We start from the raw sequence: 9959 nt of genomic DNA on the forward strand, positions 1-9959 counted from the left end.
ATAGTTACCTGATCTAACTATAACATGGAATTTCATTGGTTTTTTACGAGTGAAATGTACAGCTAACTATAACATGTGTGAAACCTATGGTTTTTTAAGTGAATTTGCAAGGTTTTGTAAATGATAATTCCTAACTATAACGTGTGTGAAACCTATGGTTTTTTCAGTGAATTTGTACGGTTTTTTAAATGCTAAGTTATGTATTTTTTTTTTATTTTTTTTCTGGTTTTTCACTATGCGCACACCCTATATGTATATATATATATATATATATATATATTTATATATATCCACACCCAGTGCTCACCTTGAATAAAAGAAAAAGAAACACAATTGATGGACGGAATGCAGAGCAAATCAAAACATTCACCCCAGTCAAGAGATCTGGGTTAAATCCATCATTCTTTTGCTCACCATGCCACCCCAGTTTAGACCTGGCCATATGCAAATCAGTCTTGACGCCGTGCCTCATGGGAACAGTCCAGCCCGAATTGCCAAGCCAGGTCCTCCCTGGACCAGAAACAAGCATCCTAGGACCGGTTTTGGGGGTTCACCCCTCTTCAGCCAGGATAGCTTGATTCCAGTGGCACAGTGAGCCCAGGACCCACGTCTGGGCATACCTGGCGCACTTAGGGCAAGAAAGAAAAAGACACACAATTGATGGACAGAATGCAGAACAAATCAAAACATTCATTCCCAGTCAAGAGATATGGGTTAAATCCATCATTCTTTAGCTCACCATGCCATCCCAGTTTAGACCTGACCATATGCAAATCATTCTTGACCCTGTGCCTCATGGGAGCAGTCCAGCCCGAACTGCGAAGCCATGTCCTCCCTGGACCGGAAACAAGCATCCTAGGACTAGTTTCGGGGTTCCACCCCTCTTCAGCCAGGATAGCTTGATTCCAGTGGCACAGTGAGCCCAGAACCTACGTCTGGGCATACCTGGTGCACTTAGGGTGAGAAAGAAAAAGACACACAATTGATGGACGGAATGCAGAACAAATCAAAACATTCACCCCCAGTCAAGAGATCTGGGTATAATCCATCATTCTTTTGCTCACCATGCCACCCCAGTATAGACCTGGCCATATGCAAATCAGTCTTGACCCTGTGCCTCATGGGAACAGTCCATGGTGAGCAACAAAACGATGGATTTAGGCTCAGATCTCTGTACTGGTGTGAATTTATGACATTGTTCTGCATTCTGTCCATCAACTGTTGTTTTTGCACCTTGAATAAAAAGCAAGCGGGACATAGTTCCGGGTACAGACACAGGATTTATTGAGAATAATCACAGCGCAGTCCTTGCAGTCCGTGAAATGCTAGGGCAGACACGTTTCTAGCCGGAATGGCCATCATCATTGCCAGTCTCACAGGCTGATTGATTTCTCCTGGACTTGACTCAGAGACCACTCCCTATGAAGCAGTCTCTCGACTCCTCCTCCTTAATGCAGGTGTGTATTAGCCACTTATGACTCTAGGTGAACTTCATGATGGTTATCGCAGTCCGTTGTGGTGCCTCATTAAGTAATGGGGAACTCCAAACATCAAATGATGCCCCAAATTGTTGGCGCTGGACTGTGTGCCATAACAGAACTCCCAGATATGAGGGTCCAGCTCACACCTCTGTCTGTATCCTTATCAGGCAGCACCGTGCTGCCTCCTCTATCCCCTCGCTAAAAATGACCGCCTGATGGCAATGACTTTGCTCGGGGGGGCACTGTGTATGTACTACTCGTATTTTAGCAAAGGTTTGCTGATGTACATGGGGCACCAGACTGAGAGGGCATGTCCCATGCCAGTTTTAGCGTACACAGCTATAAATCCACATCAAGTGCTCACCTTGAAAAAAAAGCAAGCGGGACACAGCTCCGGGTACAGACACAGGATTTATTGAGAATAATCACAGCACAGTCCTTGCAGTCTGTGAAACGCTTGGACAGACACGTTTCTAGCCGGAATGGCCGTCATCAGTGCCGGTCTCACAGGCTGATTGATTTCTCCTGGACTTGACTAAGAGACCACTCCCTATGAAGCAGTCTCTCGACTCCTCCTCCTTAATGCAGGTGTGTATTAGCCGCTTATGACTCTAGGTGACCGGCCTGATGGTTATCGCAGTCCGTCGTGGTGCCTCAATAAGCAATAGGGAACTCCAAACAGAAAATGATGCCCCAAATTGTTGGCGCTGGACTGTGTGCCACCACAGATTAATATATCCAATTAAAGCCATGTATTGTGAAGAGCTCCACAAGCAACTCATGAAGCTGCTGCCCCTTCTCCAAACAATATCTGAGAAGAAATTAATTCCAAATCAAACAGATTGTCCAGCTGACAAGTTCTTCAAAATTATTTACTTTATAGTAGCATATAAACAAACATGGTCCACAGCTGTCAGCAGGATACCTTCTTTACAGCCAACTTTGCTAGCACTTCACCTCACTCTTGCAATACCTGCATCCATTAACAAAGAAGAAAGACTTCCAGTAACATTTGTTTATTTACACATTTCATTTATTTATAGTCATGACCATTATCTCCGTCTTTAACATTTTCAGTCAGTTGTTATTAGTTAAAACTTGTTGTTAATTATGTATCATGTTAGAAGAACAGGTGTAATCTCATATAGGAAAATATTTTAACACATATCGGTGGGAGCTTGAAGCCCGAAAGATATGTTCCTGAACCCCAATATTTTAATCACCACAAAAAATATATGATTTCCAACACTCTTGATATAGCAATAAGAGTCACCGCCCTCCTTTGCTTTATATTTATATCTGCTAATCCTGTACTGTAACAATTTTAGTAAAAGGAAAAGAACAATTGAACACATCATTATACTTATTTCAGGGGTTAGAAATGACTGAAAAACGCCACCACCTATATTACCTAACTGCTCACCAATCCTAACAAACTCCTCCCTAACTCTCTAAACCAAAATCCTAAAGCTTCCCATAAACCAGGTTTCTCCAAAGACTTAATCTCATGGGATAAAATAGTTAGGTTAGTAATCAAAAAAATCAATAACTCCACTATTATCAGCAAAATATGTACAACATCTTTTGTTTAATCACCCTACAAACTCCACCCTCTTTTGGTAAAGATCTAATGCAAGATGATTTTGCATCACCGCAGCCCTAATTGCCACCATTTCACGGTGTCCCCCAGGGCTCCTCCCTGAGCCATACGCTATTTAACATGTACATCCAGCTGTTGGCTCAGGATGCGAAAGCTCTGGGGTTCACGATGGTGTCCTATGCTGGCCACACCCAGCTTGTGTTTGCTTTTTCTGGCAACCCTTTATTGGCTATTGTAGGAAAGTAGTATCTGCTTCTTATGGTTACCCCCACTTTTTGCTGATGTCACTCTGTTTTTGGACTAGTCTGACTGGGATCCAGCTATCCAGGACCCCAGTGTATCTGCTTTCTCCATTAAATTGCTATGTATGTACTTTAGGTACCTTCCAGATTGGATACTGGGGTACTCTTATCAGTCCCTAGTATATAGTACACCATGTACCCAGGGCATAGGTACCCCAGCGGCCTCCCAGGGGTTGCAGTATGTATTATGCCACCCATGAGAGGCCATTCAAAATGACATGACAGGCCTGCTACAGCAGACTGTGTAAAATAGTGCTTGCACCACTTACTAAGATATAGGTTCACTATATCTATCTAAATCACTACACGTAAAAATCAGTCACCCCTTTGGCAGGTCTTATCAATCCTAAAGGCAGGGTGCTGGGTTTTACATGAGAGGGTGCCCCTGCATGAGCAGAGCCCCTCTGCAGCCTTCGGAGACCATTCTCCGGGGTTGTCTGTGATGCAGCCAGACATATATGTCTAAGTGCATTATAACCTCGCGGTAAATGCTAACTTTAAAACGGCTGCTTGAAAACATGTTGTGTTTGGTCTCAAACACCTTGGAATCATTCCTCCACACCAGTACCTGGTGTGGAAGGTATGATTCCACCCTTCCTAAGGGACATGTGTGGGTCACCGTTCTACCCGGTACCAGCTTCCTTGACCCAGGCAGCACAAAATGGACGCTGCCAGCCACAGACACGATTATGCTCTCCTGCTGCTGAGCCAAGCTTGAGCAGAGGAAGGCATGACAATAGGCATCCTATCACAGGGAGGTGTGGCCACCTCCTAGACAGGGTTCAGTGTATTGGGACTGGGTGGGTGCACTCTGAGAGTGCCAGAAATTCTGCACTGGGGGCACGTTTGGTGTCCCTGTGGATAGTCCAGCTCAACCAGTTCTGGGAGCCATTGGCTCCTGCTCTGGTGCAAAACTGGACAAAGGATATGGGTGTAGCCACCCCTCTGTCCTTCCCCTCCCCTGGGAGGGTCCCTAGGATCTTTCCAGTCCCTTCCCATGGGTATAAAGTGGGTCACCTGGCTACAGGACTTTAGATTTTACCTGCATAAGATTCTGCTAAGAAGAAACCAAGTATTTTGACTGCCTGCACGATGCTGGACGACTGAAGAATATCCCTTGGAGTAAAGGAGTTACTCCCCTGCAAAAGCAGGCACCTAAGCGCATCTGACCGGTTTGCTTCTCCCGAGCTCCTGAGAACTCAAAACATTTCAGCAACACAGGAGGTGGGTTCCTGATGGTTCCTGAGGTAGATCTGACCTCTTGTGATTCTGAGACCAGTATCCTGCTGGGGGGCCATGCAACCTGAAACCCTGTGCACTGCGTACACTTGCAAGTGCGTATGCTTGTTGGCAATTTCCGAGCTTGTGCATTGGACTCCGTGTAGTCCTGACTCAGAGCAGTAGTTGCACCAAAGATAGCCGGCCTCCACTCACCCACCGAGTGTCTTGTGGGCTGGTACTTTGCAAACTAGCCTGAGGTCTCCTCGCGATCCCTGGTCCGTTGACCTGTGGGTCCTGGCGAGGGTCACCTTGTTTGTTCTTGGGCTTACCTGGTTGCTCCAGACGTGCCCTGACTCTCCACTGCTTGGGGAGTCCCCTGGACCTTGCTGATCCACACCGTAACCTGTTTACTCTAACTGTGTGGGTTGCATTTGCCAAGGCGTGTCGGTACTCCAGCCAGACATCGACCCCTCAGCACTCGACATCCTTCATGGGACAGCTCACCTCCGGATCCTGCTCATCATCGACATCTCCTGGTCCTCGTGGCTGCAGAGTCAAGCAAACCTTCTTCACACCTGAAGCATCCAACATCGGCGGGCATTCGACTACCAAGCCCCTGGTCACCTGAAGTGACCCAGACTCTGTCCCCTCTGCTTTCAGGTTCTTCTCACCTAGAATCCAGGATTGGATTCCACCGAACACAATTTGCCTTCCAGGCAGCAGTACTTCGTTGCAACTCTCCATTGAGTACGACAAAGGTTTCCGACACCACTTGTCCCCTATGCACCTGGCTCCTCTGGGATAGGTAACACGGGTACCTTAGTACTCACTGGTGGGTTGGCCTTAGAACTGCCTATGTTCCGTAGGGTTTGCTCCAAGTCCTCATAAAAGTGTCCTTAAACTGTAACTTTGCAACAGCGACTTTCCCATAGAGTTGTACAGAGCACGCGGTCGTGTTTCCTCACTGCACCCGTCCAACGCGGGCTCCCTGTGTCACTCCTCTGGGTGGTTCCTTGGGGTCTCAGCGACTCTATGTGCTCTAGGCACTGTGCCTAGTCAAATCGTGATTGTTATACCATTTTATTTGTATATGGTTCAGCCTCCCCCTAGAGCCCGCTGTGTATTTTGCTACTTGTGAATGTTCTATTGATTCTGAATTGTGTGCTTTGTGCCCTAATCTCATGTAGAGTCTAGTAGAGAGTGTTATAATGATATATATATATTTTTATACAACTACTGTGTGTTTTCCCTTTCATTTAGTCATTCAGGAGGTGATATTCCGGTAAAACAAGCTGCTTTACATCCCTTCAAGATTAAGCCTGAAGGCTGCTCTCCACAGCTACCACCAGGATAGCTTTCTAAAGGTTATCTTTTGACCTCATATATCATAAGGGTCGTGTGGTCTAGTACAGGGTGCCCACTTTAATAAATGGACAGCATATACTAGGCCACCTTCTCACAGCTATGGTCAACTTCCAAAAAGGTATGATGGTTGTTGCAAAATGAACGGCAACTAACTGTTTGGCACGACCGCTGGTGGCCCGCTTCCCTTGGGACTCTTGTCCCAATTCGGCAGTTAAGAATCTAGGTGTCTGGGTTGATAATGCCCTTTTCTTTGAAGCACAAGCAAAAGCGGTGGCAGGCACCTGTCTCGGGCTACTAAGCGGTCTCAAACCCGTCTGGGCTTTTTGCTCTCCACATTCATCAAGTCATCGTTCAGGCTGCTTTCCTCTCCCAGCTGGTCTATTGTAACATCCTCTACCTGGGAGTAAACACGCCTGTGATTAGAAGGCTTCAGATGGCTCAAAATGCAGCTGCAAGGTTGCTAAGTTCCCTTCCTAAGTACTTCTCCTCTGGGGATACAATTAGCAAATTACACTGACTCCAGGTAGATAAGTGTATTCAGTTTAAGGCTCTATGCACAGTTTAGGATTGAAGAGGAAACAACACAATTTTTTTTGTAATTGACAGTGCGTTTGTAGGCACTGACAAGCTGAAGAGACATTTCGAAAGGTGAAGTGGTATAAATTCGAACAAACAATTTGTCAGCTGTAACTTTAATAAAGTGACTAGGGAGGAGCAGATTCTATTTATTGAAAGATCTGGTGAAGGAGGTATGTTTTGTTTTACCTGAAACACAAAATAACACTAAACGCTGAATAATTTCCAGTACAGGAGAATTCAGTAGAGGTTTGGAATTCCAGGTATTGGAGGCATTACAGTGACAGGAAACTAGATCATTGGTGTTTCAAGAAAATAGACAAGGAGTGCCACAGAGAGTACTTCTTAAAATGAGGAGAGAGATGTCAACTGGTGTTGTTAACACCTTTTTGGATTTCTCAATCAAAGTTCTCTGCAGTTTTGGCACTTGCTTCTGAGATTCCATTTCTGAATCTAACAAGAAAGTTTCTGCTAAAAAATTGAGGGGAACAAGGACATCCTTTGGTAATGCCCAGGATTTTGAACGATTTTGTTGTGGAAGTTCCAGGAGACCTGGATGTTTCTCAAGGCTTTTGAGAGGGGCTGCAGAACTTCTCAAGGAGTCCTGGGATCTCAGTGCAAGACACAGATATAAAGGCATATGGGCAGAATGGGAAACAATCATAACAATGCAGTCATTACAACGCACTACCTTTACAACACAGTCATTAAAACACAACATCCTTTACATCGCATGCTATTACAACTCATGCCACTACAACACATGCCATTACAATGCATGCCACTACAACACATGCCATTTCAACGCATTATAAGTTAAGTATTGGGAAATAGTAATTTTTACCCCTACACTATCCAACACTTACCCTACTGTTGTACTCACTGGAGTGGGAATAGTCGTTTTTATCCCTGCACTATCCAACACTTACCCTACTGTTGCGCTCACAGAAGTAGGAATAGTAATTTTTACCCCTACACTATCCAACACTTACAATACTGTTGCCCTAAAAGTATCATGCGTTGTAATGCGTTGTAATGGAATGCGTTGTAAGTGTAGTTTCTAAAAATGCGTTGTGATGGCATGCATTGTAAACTCATGCATTGTAATGGATGTTGCGATGAAAAAAACGCGTTGTAAAGGCATGCATTGTAAAAGTTTGCATTGTAACATGTCCTATTCGGGCAGAATGGGTTTATTGGCATGTGGAGAGGAATCTGGAGGCTCCTGTAGTGGAAATAGCAATTTTTTTGCCAGAGCAATTTCAGAACGATTTAGGTTACAGAACAGTAATTGTTATAGGCCAGCTGCAGGTCATGCACAGGTTGATGGTAGGTCCGAAGATAGGATCATTTTGATATGTAGAATGATAACAGTATTAGATTAACAAGCATTGGCATAGCCAATAGGTCTCGCCTATAGGACCTGCACTAATAATAAACATGCACTGCTCCTGAAGCTGCTCCTAATGTAGTATGCAGGCCATGGCAACCGCAAAGTTAGCAGTGACCCAGCGTCTGCTCAAGGCACTGAAATAATAAAAGTATAGGGCGCTCGTCAAAGTGGGAAAGCAATGCCAGAGCAGCCACTAAACCCCACAACCCAGTCACAGAGAAACTACAAAATGTAACTCATGACAACTAAGAACAAGCACTGTTAAAGTCAACACGAGCAGCGAGAGCGCTCACTGAACAATCATCGAAAGGTTTAGAAGGTAAAGCTGATGTTGTGGCGTGCTGCAACCACTTTTTGTGTAAATATAAAGCGGCCGCATATTAATTTGCTGATCCCATCACGGTCTGTTACATGCATCTGGGTTAAGCCTGTGATTTGCCTCACTGTGCACTTGGGTACTGTTTACTTTGCATTCCGTGAGCGTTCCATGTCCCGTGAGTGGTGTGCGATGTTCACACGCTGTAAGGGTGCGTGCGCGCTGCAAGGAATGTGTCCATCTGCAAGCCCTAAAGATAAGAAACACCAGGGCTGCGGAGCACAAGGTTAAATAAACAAACTGCTCAATAGGAGTAGTGGGGGAGACAAGGAGTCACTGCTGCTGCTGCCCTGCACGCCGCTGCTCGCTCCTGCAAGCAAAATGCCGTGAGAGTGAACATTTGCTAAAAAGGTAGGACATGCGCCCGCTTTTAGCCATTTGCAGCCTCCTATTTCAAATTGACACAGGCAACAGCCAACCAAATGCGTGGGCAGACCCACACAGAAAAGTTTCGAGTGATTACATGAAGCCTCACAGAGCAGGCTCAGGCTCGACCTAAAAAGGTCTCCTAAGATGAGGTATGATGTTCCAGAGCCACATCGAGTTTTATTTTCAATCATGTAGTGGCGTTAGGTTTTATAGAAGACATGGTGGGACTGGTGCCCATTTTGTTATGGGTTCAAATCTGGTCCACACCGGACTTGTGTTCCACATGTAGAATTGTGGAGGATTGTTTGAAACAATGTAACATGCTAGCTATTTCTTGGATTAACTATGTAAAAATACTTTCAGAGACCCAGGATTGAGCAGTCTTTTTGAGAATACATATAAGATTAACCCTCATACCAAAGTCCTGATAAAGGAAATGCAATTTGCCCACAAAGAAAAGTTGAGATGTATGAAAGTTCTTGACTGGGTCACAGTGCAATTGTATATAACACTCTCAAATTATAATAGCATGTAGCCGAATTTACGATGGATACAGACACCAGAAAACAGGTTTTATTTATCATGGCTTAGAGCCAACATAATTCACTTTTCAGGGGATTTTCCTGTTACTGTGTCCTGGTTTGCTCTATTACCATGCTGCCTTTGTGACAGCGTTTCTAGTCAGTCATCTAAGCACTTTATCCTATTTTGCAATTTGTATTCCGCTTTCAGATATTGTTTTGTAAGACCGATTTCAAGTGAAAAATGTTTATAAGCACACCAAGAGGGGTTATTAGTTTCACAATGCCTTGAGTCTCCAACAATCTGTTATGCAGTCTTGAATTTTATGATTCAGGTGCTGAACTCTATGAAAAAATATGCCACATGGTTTATTTATGGTGTTTGCTACATCAGTGCTGTATATGTCACTAAATGAACTTTTCAGGAGTAGCAGGGACGCAGCTAATACAGACTAAATCGTGTCTTCTGTACATTGTACTAATAGATTTTTGCCATTGTTAGACATATCTGATAACGAAATAAGTGGAGAAGGAGGACTAGAGTCAACACAGATGACACAGACCTCACCCGTGCGGAGAAGCGATGTAGGGCCAGGTATGATTATGGAGCACCAAGATATGTTACAGCACTTCATTATATTAAGACAGGAAATGGGATCAATGAGAAGTCAGATAGAGGAGCTAACATCGATGGTCAAGCTATTCACATCTGCTCCATCGTAAAATGGGGATGGAAGGGAGAGTAGCTGTACTGT

This window comes from Triturus cristatus, chromosome 5_1 (assembly GCF_964204655.1).
Source record: "Triturus cristatus chromosome 5_1, aTriCri1.1, whole genome shotgun sequence".
Classification (NCBI taxonomy): Eukaryota; Metazoa; Chordata; class Amphibia; order Caudata; family Salamandridae; genus Triturus; species Triturus cristatus.